Genomic DNA, 17,858 nt, shown 5'->3' with positions numbered 1-17,858 from the left:
GCTATATAATTCCATTTCTCTGAATTTATTGCGTAACCTACAAATTTTTGGTCTTACACGCAAGTGTCACCTTTCTCATATTAGGAGTGTTTCCTAAAAACAAATTATGGATTCTTCATTAATTCATCTTCATATTCTAGAGGTGATAGAGGCCTCAGTGAAAACAAATGAGAAGCACACTCAATGAAACTTTCTGTAGGAAAACCAAGGAAATGGCCAATAAACTAAATATTTGTTAACCTCTCCAAATAACATGCACACACACAAACGCACAACTACCCTTCAATTTCTGGCTCTAGGCACCACTTATTATCTGGGAAAGGACTTAAATGCTTTCAGTGTTTATGTGCCGTGAATGTGTAAGTGTGCTATAAATTTTGTTCACTACTGAACATTTTGATCACTAGTGTCATTTGTTCATTAGCCTATAATACACACTGATAGTAAAATAATAAAACTGCATTTTGCACAACACTGGCCTCTCCACCCCACCATCCCCCAGCCCTGTTATTCAGAATGAGTGGGTACAAAATATTGGGTTTCCCCTTTTCTGGGGATGAACAACTGAATGAGTAACTAGTGAGGGCACCATAGGTAGTTCCCCCACCCACAGACCCTTTTGAAAAGAAATGCACAATATCGCTGCTGCACCCATACCACACACAAAAAAACCACCACTTTTAAAGTCAACTTCTTATATAAAATCCAGCAGTACTCCCTGTGAGGAGCTGAAGAAGAAAATACTGCTTTTTGTTCATTGTAGGGTGTATGTAGCAAGGAGTTATATTTAGCTAAATCTGAGTCTAATTTATATAGCTAACATAAAATGTTTACAGGTGATAAAAAGGTTAGAATTTATATCAAAATAAAACAGGAGATAGAGGGACCGGTCATTGTTCAACCTTTAAACCATTAAAAGCTAAAACATTCGCCAAGTGTTATTAAACCCTTAAACAGAAAGATAATTTCACAAGGTAAAGGTTATCTTCTTTTTCAATAAATTCTTTAAAAGCGGAAAGAATTGACTTTAGCTCTACCTATTTGTTATCTCTGTTCTACATACAAACTCTTAAAAATGGAATGCTTCCCAGAATAAACACATTCATAAGTATTGGATTATTGATATAATTTTATATAAATTTTAAATATTTCTGATAATTAAAAGAATATCATAATATAGAATTTCCTTAATTGATAATTTTTTTATCTTTGAAGAATCTTACATACATGCATGCAAATTCCCAAAATGACAAATTAAGAAAAATACTCAAAATTTGTTGACTTTTAGCTTTTTGATACTATGATCTTGCAGGGCATGATGGTACAGGAAAGAACAGTTTCACTAATAATTTGTTACCCAGAGTATATATAGTCATCCCAAAACATATAACACAGAGTCTGCAATTTAAAAATCATATCAAGGGTGCCTGGGCAGCTCAGCTGGTTACAAGCCCAACTCTTGATCTCAGCTCAGGTCTTGATCTCAGGGTTGTGAGTTCAAGCCCTGTGTTGGGCTCCACACTGAGCATGGAGTCTACTTTAAAAAAAATAAAATAAATTAAATTTTAAAAATAACCATATCAGACTCTGATATATATGATGTATCTTTGTGGACTTCCAATCTTATGCTTTTCTGAAGTAGTATGTCCAGAGGCATGAAAAACAGAGGCCATTCAAATCTGGTAACACACCATGAATTAGTGAATTATCTTAACAGTTTCTGCCCTAATTAAGACCAGTAAGAAAGGCATCCATCCAATATTCCAACAGACAGCCAAAGTTTCTGGTTGTGTAATTATTTACTTCGTAGGGGTCCACCTCAAAGGCATGAGACACACAGGTTTATAAGCATAATGCAGAAAAGAGATGTTTATGTAAAATGAATTACTTAGGACAAGTGAACTTCTCTGAAATAAAGATCCTTAGCCACTAGAACCACTCAATTTTACACTCTAGGCTAGAAACAGAAAAGATTAAATAATATATTCATACGTGGAGCCAATTTTTCCATCAATTAACAAGCAGGAGACCTTACAAGCATTTTAAGGCAAGATTTTTTTCTAAGTCCTACAAATACAAGTACAGCCTCTCCAGACTTTTTTTTAAACATAATTTATTTAAAGATGTAAACAAAGTCAACCAAATAAACAACAAATATTTACTGAGAACCTTCTATGTGGCCAAGATTATGTTTCTAAGTCCTAAGTACTTTTAGGATATTTACAAAATTATTTAACTTTATAAAGTATTTCAATAAATAATGCAGTCTTCCAAAATGTGCACAGGGCTGTAATTCCATCTAGTTTCTACAATGACACTATAAACCTTGGATGGAATTACAATCTTAATGTGAACAATCAGGGTGTGCTACTCCACATGCTTGGGGAGTCCATGATGAACTCAGTTTCTAAAATAATAACCACCAAGCCAATGGCATGTAATTACAACCAAGAAGCCAAGCTGTCTGCTGGCTAGTGTAGGAGAAATGTTCAGTTGAAAGTACCACTCACCTCCCTGTAGCAAAATATATATAATATATCTGAAAAACTTCTTCTTTTCCAAAATTTAAACCTTTTAAACTTCTGGGATGAGAAAATTTTCCACTAGAGTCTACCGATACATGTGTTCTAGATCAGTGCTGACAAGAGCTTCTAGATACTAACAGTAAAATCTTAGAATCTCCTAATATCACCTTCATACACCTAAAATGTAAACTCCAAAGAGTTCAATATATTAAGAAACAGGAAAAAAAAAAAAGCATGCTCATGGAGCCCTAGGAAATGACTGGCATTTCTTCTGATTCTTTGGGACTAGCCTGACATTTATTAACATAAACAAAGCAAAATGCCTTGTGTCTGTAAGAGGGAAAAAAATAAAGATTTATCTAGAGAGATTAAACTCTGGGCTGTAGAAAAATGAACTTAGAAACAGACCCAGAATTTCCCTGGGAAAACAAAAGACAATGACACTATGAATCAGCATTTTTCCTCAAGCAGCAAAGAATAAAAGAAGAAACACACACAGGAAAACAAACAATATGAGGAATGAAGACAAAGATGCATACAAATTTAATCTAGATATTTGTATTTGGGACACACATGATTTCCTTGATATTTTCATGCCTTCATCATATGAAACTTTATTTGGTACTTACAGAGGTCACCAAAACTCTGTTAATCAGTATTGCCATAGCAACCAGGAGACAAAATAATAATTCTCTGCCAGAAATCCTCCCCAAACAAAATACAAGGCATAAAGAAACTATATTTTCCTATGTGGCCACTTCCAACACCATCACGCTTCTATCGCAGGGGTGTGTGACATTCCCTTGAAAACTCAGTTCACTGAGGGACCTCTTGTGGATTACGTGTCACTGGGTTCCTGTATCACTGACTTGAGAATTTTCTAATAACATTAGCTGTTCGGTTCATTTTCAAGCTCCTGGAGATTTATGTATACTATATCAGAGTGGTTGCCTAAAGTAGAAAGTATCAAGATAGGAAGAAAAAAAATGATGAATTTCCATGACAACGAGACATATAACTTAATGGCTTTACTGAAAAAGTCTTCTTGTTAAAAGAGGGTAGGGGGCTAACATAATGTCTGTCTCTTGGGGAGTTCATCCCTCCCTATAACTTGAGAAACACATGCTTGCTGCCAAGTAAATAAAGAATTCATGGAACAGCTCTGAAGTCACAGACAGAATAAGTGGAGACAAGGTTCTAAGTTGATTTCCAGAGGCAAGTTGGTACACGAATACCAAGTTAACAGCCCGAGGCTTCCCTGGCTGAGGACCTCTTTATCAATGACAGGTAAACCCCCTAACTTTGGCCTCCTCCATAGAATGCCAACAAAATTCTGAAATTGTGAAGTACTGCTTAACACCGAAGGCTGAGTAATTTTTCATAAGTTGTAACATCCTCTTGGATGGAATGTCGCCAGCTGGACTCAACGTAATATGGCAAACCAAAAATACAAGGGTAATGGGGAAAAGAGGGAAATCCTTATATGTCTGCTTTCCACAAAATATTCTTGGTGACATTCAATCTGCTTTCCTCCTTCTCAGTGACAAATGCGGCTACCTACCAAAACTACCAATAAACTACTTCATAAAATTAAATCGAGTATCTTGAGATTCCCACTAATGATATCCCCAACAACCACCAGAAAGCTGGTTAGACAGCTTTCTCTTTTTCCGAGGTGCTTTGCTGAAAGGAAACGTGGGAATAGATGTGCATAGTGATAAGTGTGTGTATATGTGTGTGTGTGCATGTTTGTGTTGAAACATAGTACCTTCCCTCTACGCAGAGGGGATTTCCTGCCTGGCATAACCACCAGGCAAATGGAGACAATACTTTTTCTTCAGGACAGAGCCTGTGAGTCAGGCAGTGCTATGGGATTGCAATGCATGAGGTCTGCTGAAGTCATAGGAAAGCAAGTTTAGGGCCTGGAGCTGTTCTATTCCAGATGGAAAAGAATGGAAAAGGAGGTGAACTTTGTTGGCAATTAAAAAAAATTTTAAACAAATTTCTCATGTTTTCTCATTTGGGGTTTTTACCCATTCCAGGAGAGCGAGATGAAACAAACCAAAATGGTAAGTATTCTGGATTCCTACCAAAACATGGAAGAACCCGGCTGGTTTTTTTTGTTTGTTTGTTTGTTTGTTTAAAGTATTATTTGCACTCCAACTGAATAACCTCTAGGAGGAGGAGAACAATCCTGATAAGCTTGACCATGATCTGTAATACTCCACTCTATCAGCTATTTGACTTTGTCCAGTGCCCATAGCCCAGTACCGCTATGCCTCCTCCTGGAAACTAGACACGTGAAGGACATTTATTTATTCACATTACCAAAGAGATTAGCTCCAAAGTTCTCTTCAACATTTTACAGCTTTCCAGCCGTTCCTCATTCTTCACAGGTAATTAACCTATTGATGGGCTTAGAGCAGCAACAGTGTTAGAAGCCACAATACATTGATGATAAGTTATAAACCAGGGGAGAGGATAATTGGAAAATAGATTTCCAGGCTCATTGGAAAATATATTTCCATTTATTGAAATAAGCACACACAACTTTTCAGGAACATGTGAATCACAGAACTGCAGCATTGGCAGGGACCTCAGAAAAGCCTTCTGTTTCAACTCCTTTTCCGAATAATGAGAAAATGGAGGTACAGAGAGAGTGGCTTGTCCAGACAGATTGAACGCAACACGAATTTAGTTAGAGCTGTCTCAAGTCTGACTGGGCTACACAGTGTGGCATCCTCTTTCCCAGCTGGTCCCTTTGCAGATGGCTCAGTTCGAGCCACCCATGCCTCCTGCCCTTGGGTCACCCAATTACATGTTAGGAAAGATCTAGGAAATAATGACTCAGCTCTGAAAACTGAGAATAAGACAAAAGAATAAGAGGAGATCAGAGAGGAGGCAAAAAGACTCAAACTGCAACCTTCTTTATTATTTGCAAACACCACCTGCACCTACGAATGAGTGGTGACATAATGTGATGCACACTCCATGTGTAGTGATGAGGGTGATGTCCATGAGGAATTTCCCTGGACGGGTTACATTATCGGCTCTTTTCATCATGGGCATCAGCAGGCAGAGTGGCAAAGCTCCCTGAGGGCAGGAACCCCGTCTGTCTTGCTCATTATTAGAGTCCCTAAACCTAGAAAGTACAGGGCACAAAGTGGGTGCTCTATAAAATTCACTGAAAGAATGAATGTAAACTACCACGAGGCAAGAAGAAGAAAGACACATAGTTTGGAAGTGCCGACGTAGTGCTATCATGCATGGTAGGAAAAAATGAAAAAAAAAAGCCTATTTAAAATTTAAAAGAATGTTAAGGGGCGCCTGGGTGACTCACTTGGGTAAGCAGCCAACTCTTGATTTCAGCTCAGGTAATGATCTCAAGGTCATGAGGTTGAGCCCCGCTTAGGGGTCCGTGCCCAGTAGGGAGTCTGCGTAAGGATTCTTTCTCCCTCCCTTTTCCCTCTGCTCCTCCCCACGCTTGTGTGTGCTCCCGCTCTCTCTCTCTCAAATAAATAAATCTTTTTTAAAAAGGTGGGGAGGCGATGTTTCTAGCAGCAATGTCCACAATAGCCAAACTGTGGAAGGAGCCTCAGTGTCCATCGAAAGATGAATGGATAAAGAAGATGTGGTTTATGTACACAATGGAATATTCCTCAGCCATTAGAAACGACAAATACCCACCATTTGCTTCAACGTGGATGGAACTGGAGGGTATTATGCTGAGGAAATAAGTCAATCGGAGAGGGACAAACATTATATGGTCTCATTCATTTGGGGAATATAAAAAATAGTGTAAGGGAATAAAGGGGAAAGGAGAAAAAAATGAGTGGGAAATATCAGAAAGGGAGACAGAACATGAGAGACTCCTAACTCTGGGAAACGAACTAGGGGTGGTGGAAGGGGTGGTGGAAGGGGAGGGGATGACTGGCTGACGGGCACTGAGGGGGGCACTTGATGGGATGAGCACTGGGTGTTATTCTATATGTTGGCAAATTGAACACCAATAAAAAATAAATTTATAAATAAAAAAACCTGCAAAAAAATAAAATAAGGTGGGGAGGGATTGTATTTATTAAAAAATGAGGTATGTTAAAAGCGTAAAGCATCTACAAAGCAATTGCCACCAGTTACATCTATTAAGTAGGTACCACAGTTAAACCAATAAAGTTCCTGTGTTAGCAGGAGCTTCCAGCCTGAAGCACATGGTCAAGAAAGCACTGTAAAGGGTGGTAAATGGTCATTGAGAAGACACTTTGAACAAAGAGGTAAAAGCCAAGCAAATGTGGTTGGAATGGAGGACAAATGGCAGCTTTAGGTGCTATGTGTTCAGACGGAATAAAAGCAGCCATTGAGTATCTTCTCATGAGCCCTATGTAGTTTATAGAAGTGACATGTAGTTTACAGAAGTGTCTGCTGGCAACCCCGGGCATCGACATTGCTCCTTATGCTTTTAAGTTCAAAATTCTACTTTATCACAGTCCCAAAGAAACTATATAACGAGTCATTTGGATGATCACTTTGGGTTCCTAGACAACTTGCTAGCTCTCTCATGATATGAAGTTGTAAGTGTAGACAAGTGCAGCTGGGTATAATAGTGTCAACAAATATAATGATCAGATTTGCCTACTTTCAAGACTCAAGGGGCAGCCTGGCTGGCTCAGGGCAGCCCAGGTGGCTCAGCGGTTTAGCGCCTGCCTTCAGCCCAGGGTGTGATCCTGGAGACCTGGGATCGAGTCCCACATCAGGCTCCCTGCATGGAGCCTCTTCTCCCTCTGCCTCTCTCTCTCTCTCTCTCTCTCTCTCTCTTTGTGTCTTTCATGAATAAATAAATGAAATCTTTAAAAAAAAAAGACTCAAGAAAAACAACACATGCCATTAATACACACACATTCACACAAGGGGGAACAAATGTGATAGCTTCTTTAAAACTTTTAATCTGGTTTTGGCCATTGTGAATAAATGATAATAGAAACTATTTTAAAAAATAAAGGTTACAGAATAAGCACTGTGTTAGGTGCTTTACATGTACCTCATCTCATTCTTAGAAAGAATTTAGGTGTTCTATCTCTTTGTTTTACAGATGAAGAAACTGAAGAGCAGTAAATCTCAAAATGGCAGATCTGGGCCCAAAACCCAACATACAGGCAGAGGTCTTTACAGATTCCCACAGACCTGTCTCCTGATTGACCTCACACTGGCGAATCTACACACTGAGTAGCAGTATGACATGGAGGAGAGAGCCTTAGCCACACAGCCCAAGCTCCTGGGTTCAAATCTCAGCTCCACCACTCACTAGCTGCATGCTCTAGCCTCTCACCGTGCCTCGGGGTCCTCCTCTCTAAACACCAGAATCACAACAGTACTCAGAGAACCAATATCTACCTACTCACACGGCTTTTGGGGAGATTGCATGAGCTGATAAACATGCCACAGAGAACACAGTAAGCACTCAAAAATATTACGGTGTGCAAATGTTGAGTATCCTCTGGAATGCTAACAAAAACATTGAATTCTGGAGTCAAGCGGCCTTGGCCATCTATGTACTATGTGATCTTAGCCAACTCACTTAAGCTTTCTGAGGTCCATCTGCATCTGTAAAAATGGGATGCCAGCTGCCACGCTTCCTTCTTGGGATTGTCGTAAGAATCAAATAATGGGAGTGCCTGGGTGGGGTAAATGTCCAACTCTTGGTTTCAGCTCAGGTCATGATCTCAGGGTTGTGAGATCGAGCCCCGAGTTGGGCTCCGCATTCTGTGCAGAGTCTGCTTGAAGCTCCAAGTTGGGCTCCTCATTCTGCACGGAGTCTGTCTCTCCCTCTGCCTCTCCCCTTCTTGCCGCCTCTCTCTCTCTCTCTCTCAAATAAATAAATAAATCTTAAAAACAAAAAGAATCAAGTAACAGATGACAAGTTAGGTGAGACAGCTTTCGACACTCAAGCACACTCTATCTATACTGCCATGGTCCGTGGGAATGATTATCATCAATTTTCAACCTCTCAAAACCAAAAAGATCATCCTTATCACATTCTCTCCTGCCTGCGAATTTAACATTAAGCAACAGTTCCAAAGTCTTGACACCACACTCCTTGGGATAACAGAACAAATGTCTGGTCAGCCAGGACTCAATCAGATGGAACTCTATTATCTGCCTCCTTCTGCACACCCACTGTGAGAAGGTAATTGATGTTCATCATGACCCCAAAGCACTCCAAGACTCCGAAGTACCTTCAGGGAAAGATTAAATTATATTCAGCCTCGTTTATTATAACGTGTATTTAATTATACTCAGATTCTTTGAAAACTGGTGACCTAGGAAAAGCACAGACAGAAAGTCACAGGTTCTCTCTGCTAACTGGAAGCTTCTCCTCACCATCCCACCTCCAAACACCCTTTATCAGAGTTTACTGTAAAACACAGCCCACCCAGGGGTAGGAAAAACTGGGAATCCAGCACACTAATTATACAAGTGTCAAAAGAACCTTGCCCTACATAATCCTCAAGGACCACTAATGTGCAGAAATATTAATGTCAAAATCTTGAAACGATGAAAAATTTAAACTATGTAAGATCCCTACATGTTTCAAGTAGGACTTTTGTTCTGCTAATAATGAGTTTAGACACTTGAACAAGGAATAACATACATATACCACTATATATGTATATTATCAGTGCTCGGAAGTGTAAAAACAGATCACTAATGGTGAACATTATGCTCTTTAGAGTGGGAAATAACATTTTGTTTGCTAGTTAAGCGTTGCTCCTTGTTTTAAAGAAATTAGGTGTAGGCTAATGAGGAACTTAATACAAAAATCAAGTTATACTTATTGGAGTTGTTAAATTATGGCTTTTTGCCCTTGTTAAAATTATTTCAATGCAGTTAACATTACATTTTCCAATTAAAAACTAAGATGCACATGTGAGTCTTATTTATTTATTTATTTATTTATGATTTATTTTTTATTTTTAAATTTTTTGCAAATGTGAGCCTTAAATGTCGTATTTCGGTGTTGGGAGAAAAAGGACTGGTTGTATACTATTACACTCCATCCAATATATGGCTCCTTTCTGGAGAATTCCTCAGGAGAGTGGCCTCCCACCTCTGCCCAAACATCTTAGGTGACACAGGTTTCATTACCTCATCAACCAGTTTGTTCTATTTTCAGGCCATCTTGATGTTAGCATGTTCTTCCTCCAGTGGAAGAACTCTTAAAACTCCTAACCTTAAACTTCCCTTTTGTTCAGATTTATTTGGGTCCTCGGGAACCACTTCAGTAAGTGATTTCACTTCCCATCTGGCCCTCTGCTAGCCTCGCTCATTTTACCAGTTAAATAACAGCCTGCCTGTACACATTTTTCACTGTTCCTCTGTAGGCCATGGTGCCATTCCTCATAACCATGGGCCAGACCAGCTGAAGGGTCTTTGGCACCAAGGGTCCATGGGAGACTACAACAGGCAGGGTTGTAAGGACATTATGGGACTTGGTAGGCTTTCATGGGATCCAGGGATAGCACACACGGTTTCTATGAAAGAAATACTCAGAGTTCCAAAGGTCGGTTTATAATCTTTCCAAAAAGAATCAATTTATAGATCACTGCTTCTCCTTTGGGGGGAAATGTTTCTCTCTCACACACATACAGAGCATAATTTATCACTTGGTCTTCTTAGTCACGTGATGAGGCCAGTGCGTGTGTTGGTGGATGCATCAAGTCCCCCATCTCCTCCCCTCTCAGCTGAAAGAAGCTGACAAGAAGCAAGAGTGGTAGAGCCAACAAAGCCATGCTATTCAGATTGCCACCTCTCCTCTGCTTCCTGGAATAACAGAGCTGAAGAGAGCGGCCACGAGCATGGATTTCTCTGTTCCCAGGAGTTCCTACCCAAGTACTTGGACAATGCCAGCCAGGCACGTGGGACAGCCCGTGAGGGAATGAGATGGCCCCTGAAGCTCCTGGTTGACAACAAACAGGTCTCCCGTTCTTCCTTGTTATAGTAAACACTGAAGTCCTATACAAATGTCATATTATAGATTCATCTAGAACCATGACTGGTTGAAGCAGAGAAGGGACCTTATTTATTTTTATTACTTTTATCCAGTACCCATTTGGGCTGTCATTAAATTAAAAATGGCATGCACATAGGCAGCCCCTTACTTTATAGATTAACATCCTATTTTGCCTGGTACAGTCCTCTTTGGCTGGCTCAGCCTCCACCACCCAGAACATGGCCATGACTGCCTTGGCCAAGCTGGCAGGTGGGGGTGGCAAGGGGTTTGGATTAAGGTAGACAATTCAGACTAGTGATTTTTATAAGCTTGGTTATCTGGTTTCCCTTAAGTTTACAACAGATGACACCAAGGCAAAGAAGAGGAGCTGTAAGACATGGCAGCCAAGAAAAGTGAATGAGACAGAGGCCACGACATCAAGAAGAATTACAAGCTTCTGGGGCGTCATAACTGTCCTCTATCAGTGTAATCACTTCAGAAAAATGACAATAAATCTCCAAGAAAAAGGATAAATTAATGTTCGCCCTCCCACACTCTATTTAGGAAACTGTTTACGGCGTTTTACGATAACTTCTTCCTGAAAATGTTGAGGTTTTTTTTTTTCTTCCTTCTAATAATGTCAGCACTTGATGCCTTTAAATATGCTGACTAAAACATACTATCTGAAAGCAGTTAATTCCAGGAGTATACAAAATTAAATATTTAATACGAAACAAAAGTGAATAATCATTAAGGAACTTCAAAGAATGACAGTTTTATATTCTTTTGTGCAGAGGAACATTTGAATGAAAGAAATTGACTTTCTAACCTCCTGGTCAGAGCTCTGGCTGTCAAGTATAAAGGACAAAATAATTTGAAGTACAAGGACGTCACCAACTGCTATAATCTCCCCCTTGGACTTCCTTAAGACCCCTCCCGGCCTTCCATTCTCCTCAGATCCCAGTTATTGCAACACTAATATTTAGAATATTGTTGTTTAACAGCATTTACTCCACTCTTTTCTTGTTCCTTTGCACTTAATTTTTTTTTCGATTTTTTTGTGGTCTCTGAAGAGCTAAACCTAATTTTCCCTCTTTCTCTTAAACCCCTTCTTTCTGTGTTATTTTTCCCCATAGCTGTCCCCAACTCCCCAAATCTCTCATAAAGGAGGCTAACCTCCCACTAGGCTTAATCCTCAAATGTTTTCAATTTACTCACGGAAGAAAAAAAAGCCACCTCAACATTTTCAGGAAGACATTATCGTAAAATGCGGTATAAAGTTTCCTAAATAGAGTGCCCATAGTAAGTAAATGACCAACCTGCCTTTCCAAAAGGGACCAAACATTTCTGCCTTCTGACTTTCTAATATACTCCTAACAAAGCCAAACGGGGATGAAACAATAATAAAATCGGTCTCTTCACAACACTAAGGACAAATAAATAATCGAGTCCTTATAGGCAATGGGTACTGTTCTCACCAAGCAAAAGCCACAGTGCTCCTGCACCCCACCTACTAGGAGAAGGAGACCCACTAGGCCCTGGGGAGCCCTGCCCAAGGGGGATACAAGGAGATCCCTTCCCGAGTATCTACTGCCAGTCCTGGAGACACACCTCACCCTCCTCCGTGCCTCCCTATGGCTAAGAATACCAGGAGAGTGTTTGCCCATTCCTATCATCTCTTCCCAGGACACACAAAGAGATACTGTCACAGAGATTAATAAAGGCAAAAAAAGGGGGGGGACCATTTCCACTGGGAGTGATTAACTTTTCACCTGCATTGCAAATAGACAGTGTCCATCCTTTATTTGAACAGCACCTGGAAACTCCAAATCTAAACACATCACTCAGTCATTAGTGACTTGCACTGAAGAAAGGGCTTCATGGATACATAACTTGAGCAACCCATGAGGGAGAACAAGAATGTGTCTGAGCTGCACAGGACCAGCCCCTCTCTACCTCTCCACTCTGCCTCCCAAGACCTTGGAGGGGGCATTTTCTTTTCTTCATTCACACTGAACACAATGCTGGGCTTTTCTTTAACAAATAAACCTTTTTCTAAATAGGGTTGAAACTTCTAGGTAGTCAAAGCACACTGATGGGCATTAAAGATTGTGTGACATATGTACATACACGGTCATGCTGTATGGTAATGAGATTTCATGGAGGAAAGTTGTTTTTTTCTCATTCTTCTTGAAAGATGAGAACAAATTACATTGAAACTATAAATTTTCAAAACTAAGCCAATTTGAAGTTAATCCCAATAATAGAAAAAGATCCCAACTGAAGCTAAAATGTTATGCCCAAAGAAGAAAAAACACTGAGCTAGGAATCTCTGGAGAGCTGTTTTTTCAGCCTCAGCCCTTATACAAACGAGCTGTGTGTTGTAGGGCTGGTCACTTAACGTCACTACGCCTCGGATTTCTCTCTGTAAAATTAGAACATTCAGTAAGATTTAAAGACCTTCCACCAACTCTAAAATTCTGATTCTATGACTGTCCTTCCAATTCAATAAAATGAAATACAGTGTTCAATGCTGCTTTCTTTTTCAACTAAGCTCATTTTTTTGAAAGGCAGACAAGCTCCAATATGCCAAGAAAATCTAACCAGAGAGGATTTTTTTTTTAATCTCACTCGTGCAACCAAGGTCTGTCCAGAAATTAATACCTGATCTTGACTTCCAGAAAAAAAAAAGTCTCCTTTTTTGTTTTCTTCTGTGCAATGCTCAGTTCCCCACTAGACAAGACATAGTATGTGCCTGTAGAAGTTCATGTGTATTTGCTGCTCTGCTGTGTTCAAGGGTTCAGCAGCTCTAAGGTAGAAAGCAACTTCTCTATTCTTCACTGTTTACACTGCGTTTAAAAGGGCAACAGAAACGGCTCCGAAATACCCAGCCAAATCTTGCTGTCCTCTGTCTGAACGGTTACAAGCTACAGGCCAATCTCAGAATCTGTGACCTCACCACCCAACGCTTTACAAACTGAGTAACTACTTCCCCCGTCCGTTACTACTCAAATGACAAAAGTGAAAATAAAAGGGAACTGCAGGTTAGGAGTGAGTAAGGATGCCGAGGGAGAATAATCAGGTCTCCCTGAATCCAGAGGCACATTCCAAGTGGGCTTCGGGGCTGAATCATTTGTTTATCGATGGTTTTATCCCCCTGGCTCCTCACTGTGCAGCCTCAGAACTGCTTGTGGGTCATCGTAAGAGGGTTCTTAAGCACAATGTGACTTCCAGGGAGAGAGCTAAGCCAGACCACACGGGGCGAGCCAGCAGGACAGATACTAAAAAGCGATAAGGAGAAAAAGAGGCACTTGTTTTCATTAATGCGAGACCTCACCAACTTCCTTAGACTTCCCCAAATGAAATGTCAGACTCACGTGATTTTGAAGAGGAATCAACTTTTTTTTTTTTTCCCTTTGCCTCTTAGAAGAGAAACACATTCAAAAGTCAGGACTTGACCACACAGACTTTGTTCATCAACATGAAAGACAGAAAAGAAAAGAAAGAAAAAAAGAAAAAGAAAAAGAAAAAAAAAGAAAAAGAAAAGAAAGGTTTCCCAGTAGGAAGCAACACAGTCCGGAGTTTAAAAAATAAAACTCATCTGCTCAGGATGAAACAAACACACTACTCAAAATAAACTGAATGACACCTAAAATGATCTGCTGAATGAAAAGAAACGCTGTTCTAAGCCCTCCCCCTCCCAAAAAAATAAGCGACTACGAAGCAATGGGAGCTTACTCTGTCTTCCTCAATTACAGTTTCACGGAACACATGTGGCAGGCAGCTGGTGCAGATCGGCTCCCCTAAATCCCGATTCCGGGGTCTTCTCCGACTTTCCCGTGGCCGCCCCTTCCTGCCAGCCACCCTGGGAACTTGGGCCGGCCCTTGGGAGCGAGGTGCCCAATCCTTGAAGAACTAAGCTCCGGCAAGGATGTGGGAACGTCCTTCTTTCTCTGGATCTGGGGTACAGATGGGAAAACACCGCCTGTTCTGCCTGTGTGGTTATTCTGTTTCTGCTGGGGGCACATCTCCCCATGTTCTGGACTCTCTCCCCCTCCCTCCCCACGGCCATTCCTGGCTGATGGGGGGGCCGGAGGCGGCGTGGGGTGGGGGGGTGGGGGGTCAAGTGTAACCTTACCAGGAGATCGAGTTGTCTGGTGCCGAGCAGGAGTCCCCAGATAACCGCGTAATCGTGGCCATTTAGAGAGAAGCACAAGGCTACTCCTGTTCCTTTTACTGTCGCGGTTGCCATGGCCGACCCAAACAATATACCCAGCCCAGCTCCTCCGTCCTCCCCCTCCTCCTCCCCCCTGACCACCTCCCACAGACCTCCAATGTGGGCAGGAGGAGGTGACAAGTGCTCTGCTCGCAGATGGGCACAGAGAGGCTGCACAGGCTGCACAGGCTGCAGAGACCGAATGGGCAGGGCAGCCCCAGCCCCGAGGGCACGAAACGGGCAGAGCAGACACACTGTTTGTAGCTGCCGGGCTCCGCTGCCCTGCGTTTCTGCCTCATTTTCCCAAGTGGGAAACGGCTCTCAAGAAGGACAAGCAACCGGAGGGAACCCCAACTTGAGAAAACAGATCACCTTTAAACCTTGGTTGTACTACAATCAGCAAAACGAATGGGGGAGGGGGGGAAGGCAGGGAGATCCTGGGGGCAGTGGCATCGGGACACGGGCAGGACCGCCCCGAAGGTCGCCTGTCGGCGTCTGGGTCACATGTAATTAACAAGGCTGTGATCTTCTTGTTTAAGGCAAATTCCTGTTTGAAGACGCCATTTAAAAAAATCCAGACACAGAAACCACACAAAGAAAGAAAGGGAGAGAGATTTACCCTAAAAATAAACCACCAATGAATTTTTTATAATACATTTTGAAAGTAAAGACCGACGAGCGCAGGGCATCGGTCTCGGGGGATGGAGCACCTGGACGGGACCCAGCTCCGCAAGCCGCTGTCCCTCCCGGCTAGTCATCTCTCAATCTGGAAAAGGGGGGAATGGAGCGAAGGGTCTTTAACCTCCCCTGCAACTCTGAAATCCACCTCACAACCTCCACGAACCGTGCTGCCACTAGGTCTGCACAAGGTCACATGAACAAGAACCGGGACGTGGGACACCACCATCTGCATTCTAACAGGTGCTGCGCCGGGCTGTGGGGTCAGGGTGATGCTTCCCCGCTTCCCAGGGCGCTGATTTGAGGGAAACTCACACCTAACCTAAAACACTGCCGCTCTAGGACAGTCGTGGCATACATCACTGTGAATGGACTTAGTGTCATGGAACCCCACTTAAAGATGCTTATTAACATGGCAAGTTTTACGCTGTGTATTTTTAGTACAGTAAAAAAAGAACATCCACATAAAAGAGGGGAACCTGTGATGTGGCCCACACTGCAGGAATGCTCTGAAGTGGGCACTGCATTAAAAACGAAAAAAAGAGGGGGGCACCTGGGTGGCTCAGTGGTTGAGCATCTGCTTGGGGTCCCAGGATCGAGTTCCGCATTGGGCTCCCCACAGGGAGCCTGCTTCTCCCTCTGCCTATGTCTCTGCCTCTCTCTGTGTGTCTTCATGAATAAATAAAATCTTAAAAAAAAAACCTAAAAAAAATTTTTTAAAACATGGTGTTTAGTGTTCATTTCTTATCTATTTTATTTTGGTCTCTAGGGTCTGCTGAGCACGGTTTCCACTTCCACCCAGGCAGGAGAGAAATGGCTCGTGCGCTGTTTCACAGAGGACTGTGTCTTCCCTGCCCACTCCCCTTCCCCACAAAAACTCATCCTACCGCCTCTGTCAAGAGCTACAGATCCCGCCTAAAAGCTCTGTGAGACACTCCCTCGAAGAATCTGCAGAGATCAAAATCTCAAGTGCTTGCTTGCCGAGGGACTGCTGTAATTTGAGGTGTTGCTTCCTTTTAAAGAATAAAAAGCAGATGCTCTAAGCTGATGAAAGTAAATGTCCTTTCAACACGTCTCTTTCTCTCGCACTTGAAACTCTTACCAGCGAGAAGTGCTTCTCACACTCAGGCAGGTCATTTCTGCACTTTTTACTTTTTCTTTGAAGGCTCAGAGCAGTGTGACTCCACACCTGGGTTAAATGATTCCTGACGGGGAGCCTCCTGAGGGCACCCCACACAAGGGCGTGCGGGCAGACAGCTGCCTGAATCCACGCATGGCACCAAGGGCATCGTCCCCCTACGGCAGAGCTGAAGGCATCCAAAGCTTCTCGGTGATCTTGCCACCAAGTCTCAAAGCCACACACACAGGCTTAGTCATTTCCAGATTCTGCACAAATACATACCTAAGAAATCACCCTACAAGGACCCCAGTGTAAACTAAGGGAGGGGGAGGGGAGGCAGTGCCAAAGGGTCTACTGAATTAGATCTAATCTCGGCCCCACTAGAATTTTGGAAACCTCATGACCTGCCACTAGGCGTCTTCTCTCTGTAAAATGTACACAGTAGACCCAAACCATCCTTGAAGCCCTATAAGCTGGAGCACTCCATGAGCACGTGTGATCTGAATATGGTACAACTGCCCCAGGCCATTTACGCAGCAGGCCGAAGTCAAGGTGGACTGGAGGGGTTAGGGGGAAGCAGCAATCAGCACAGAGTGAAGGCAGTGCCACTGGCTCTCAGCTCCACCTAAAACAATTAGAACCCCAACTGTGTTGCCCAGCCCCACACGAGGTTCTGGGGAGATGCAGAAGGCACTCTGGTCCTCAGTGAAGCAACTGCCAGAGGAGGTCACTGAAATTCAATCATGGAACTGAATAAAATCACGTAAGTTAAACACCTAGTACAATTCTTTGATGTAGCAAACACATAAGCTGCAGAGGCCCCCCTCTGAGGTCTAGAGCTGTTTATCCAAGTACGTGCTGGACACCTCCACCTGGAGGCCTTCCTTAGTTCTTCTGCTGGGTTCCCCAATGTAATGAGTGGTATCACTGTTCACCCACTTACCCAAAGCAGAAACCCCGTCCTCTCACTCACCTTCAAGTCCTTAGATTCTGCCTCGTTAACAGCCCTCCAATCTGCTGTCTCCAGCCTGGTCCTGTCATTTCCACTGTCACTCCACGCTCCCCGAGAACAAGGGGGCTGAGTCTCCTGGTCCGTGTGGGATCCAGAGCACACAGACCAATGATTAGCATGAAGCAGGTGCTCCACGGTGGTTAAACAAACATTCCTCTGTCACCACCTGAATTTCTCTAACTGTTTCCTCTCTGGTCTCCCTGCCCACCACCTGGTCCCTTTTTATGCCACCTGCATCGCACTAGAAAAAAATGAGGTTTTTAAAACACACACCTGACTTCTCATATCCCTGCCTCACATCCTTCAGTGGGTTTGGGGTTTGC

At 42.5% G+C, this 17,858-nt stretch overlaps 1 protein-coding gene across 12 annotated transcripts in view; it reads right to left on the bottom strand.

Annotated features, from left to right (window-relative positions):
- Nucleotides 1–17,858, bottom strand: part of ATXN1 (ataxin 1) — a 412,684-nt gene that overhangs the window by 340,216 nt on the left and 54,610 nt on the right. For 2 of the 12 annotated variants that reach the window (XM_077886359.1, XM_077886365.1), the window contains exon 1: nt 14,648–14,750. The exons of 9 other annotated variants lie outside the window; for them this stretch is intronic. The gene's annotated coding sequence lies outside the window, so the exon portion shown is untranslated. Of the gene's footprint in view, nt 1–14,247; nt 14,400–14,647; nt 14,751–17,858 lie in introns of those variants that run through there. One more of the 12 variants, XM_077886360.1, reaches the window with a different exon arrangement.

Source organism: Canis aureus, chromosome 37 (genome assembly GCF_053574225.1).
Source record: "Canis aureus isolate CA01 chromosome 37, VMU_Caureus_v.1.0, whole genome shotgun sequence".
NCBI lineage: Eukaryota > Metazoa > Chordata > Mammalia > Carnivora > Canidae > Canis > Canis aureus.
This window is presented reverse-complemented; position numbering and strand designations above follow the sequence as displayed.